The 2,173-nt window shown below is 56.9% G+C and overlaps 1 pseudogene; it reads left to right on the top strand.

Moving 5' to 3' along the window:
* Window positions 1-1,712, top strand: LOC109268866 (alpha-internexin-like; annotated as a pseudogene).
* Window positions 1,713-2,173: the final 461 nt, after the last annotated feature.

Below are 2,173 nucleotides of genomic sequence, written 5' to 3'. Positions count from 1 at the left end.
ATGGACAGATGGGACGAGGGGGAGACGAGGGAGGCAGACCAGATGCTGGAGGTGACAGTGGTCGAGCGGTGTGGTATGGATGGGTGGAGTAGGCGTGCGGGTGGGACTGGGTAAGGGCAGCCTTCCTGGGTCTGTCTCACGCGCCTCGTGAAAGCAGACTCCTCTGCAGCTTCCGCCGCAGCTGCTCTCCCTTAAGCTTCGTTCAACTCGGAGCACTACCTGTGCGCCTCGTCCTGCTACCACAAGGTGTTGGAAGATGGCCCTCGGCTGTCCTCGTGACTCTCCAGTGCCGGTGGCACAGGTATCTCGCAGTCGCTGTCCCGCGGCAATGAGGCCTCCGGGGCCTCCTCGCTCGGCCTGCGTCCGGCCCACCGCCCGTGGCCCTGCGGCATCCGACGGGCCGGACCCGAGTCCGGCAGCTGCGCGCACCCAGGAGACGGAGCAGCTTCAAGGCCTCGACGACCGCTTCGCCGTATTCACGGAGGAGGCGCACCAGCGCAGGAAGTAGAAGACCGATCCAAGCCGAGGCGACCGCGCTGGGGCAGCGCCACGTCGGCCCGACGCGCCTGGTGAGCTCTTCCGGCGTGAGCTGCGCGCGCAGCTGTAGGAGGCGGGCTCGGCGCAGGCGCGGACTCCGCTGGAGCGCGTCGGCCGGGCGGACGAGGCGCGGCGGTTGCCGTCAGGCTACGAGGAGGGGAGCCAAGGGTGCCCGGAGGCGTGGCAGCGCGATGTGGATGGCACCTCGCTGGCCCGCCTGGACCTGGAGAAGAGGCTGGAGTCGCTGCTAGACGACCTGGCCTTCGTGCGCCAGGTGCAGGATGAGGAGGTGGCCGAGCCGCTGGCCACACTGTAGGTGTCGTCGCAGGCCTCGGCCGACGTGAGCGTGGCTGTGGCCACACCGCACCTCAGTTCAGCGTTGAGGTTCCCTGGCCGCCAGGTCAGTGGAGGAATGTGCAAGTCCAGGTTGGCCAGCCTGAGCTAGCAGGCGGCGCGAAGCACGGAGGCCAGCAGGGCCGGCCGCGAGGAGATTCACGAGTACCGGTGCGAACTGCAGGCATGCACGGTCCAGACCGAGGGGCTGCGTGGGGCCAACGAGTGTTGGAGAGGCTGGAGCTGGAGAGCGGCACAGTGCAGACAGGGCCAGCTGCCAGGATAGTGTTGGGCCGCTGCAGAGTGATCTCACCAAGAGTGTGACATGGCTTGCCACCTTCAGGAATACCAGGACTTGCACAGCGTCAAAATGGCTCTTGGTATTGAGATAGCAGCTTTATGGGGAGCTACTGTAAAGTGAAGACCCACGTTTTAGCGCCAGTGGATTAAGCATTTTAGGACTGAATCCACCTTCCGATCCGGGTTATCTGTTTCCACCTAGAATCCTCAGTTTTACGACCTCCAAAGACTCATCCACTGGTCTGTCTCTTTAGAGAAGGTTTCTAAGATAGCCTCTAAGAAAAACTTCCAGATAGGGGGAAATTTTGAAGAAATATTGGAAGAGACCGTAGTATCTACCAAGGAAACCAAGAAATCAAATATAGAAGAAAGCACTATCTCAAGACAAAAAATATAATTCTGGTGCTTAAAAAAACTTAATGTTTAAAAGGAGATAATATGTAGGGGCGTCTGGCTGGCTTAGTCGGTAGAGCTGTGACTCTTGATCTCACGGTTGTGGGTTCAAGCCCACGTTGGGTGTAGAGATTAATTTAAAAAATGAAATCTTTAAAAGGGGGGATAATGGGGCGCCTGGGTGGCTCAGTTGGTTAAGCAGCCAACTTCGGCTCAGGTCATGATCTCACAGTCCGTGAGTTCAAGCCCTGCATCGGGCTCTGTGCTGACAGCTTGGAGCCTGGAGCCTGTTTCAGATTCTGTGTCTCCCTCTCTCTCTGCCCCTCCCCTGCTAATGGTCTGTCTCTCTCGTCTCTCAATAATAAATAAATGTTAAAAAAATTTTAAAAAAAGGGGGGGATAATACGCATTTGACTTGTTAAAGATCCTACTCCTGAATCAAAACACCTGTCACCACTGTAAAACGTCTTCAAGACTTCAGTCTCCTATTTAGCCTCGAATACTTTCTCTAACAAGAAAACCACCCCTTGAGTTGGAGTGAACTACAGTCCTTGAGTAATCACAGAGGAGTTATCGAAGAACCCAGCCTTCTCACCTAAAGCTCAAGGTT

Source organism: Panthera pardus, unplaced genomic scaffold (genome assembly GCF_024362965.1).
Source record: "Panthera pardus isolate Hobbes unplaced genomic scaffold, ASM2436296v1 HiC_scaffold_8, whole genome shotgun sequence".
NCBI lineage: Eukaryota > Metazoa > Chordata > Mammalia > Carnivora > Felidae > Panthera > Panthera pardus.
The sequence above is the reverse complement of the archived record's forward strand: the minus strand, read 5'-3'. Positions and strand labels throughout refer to the sequence as shown.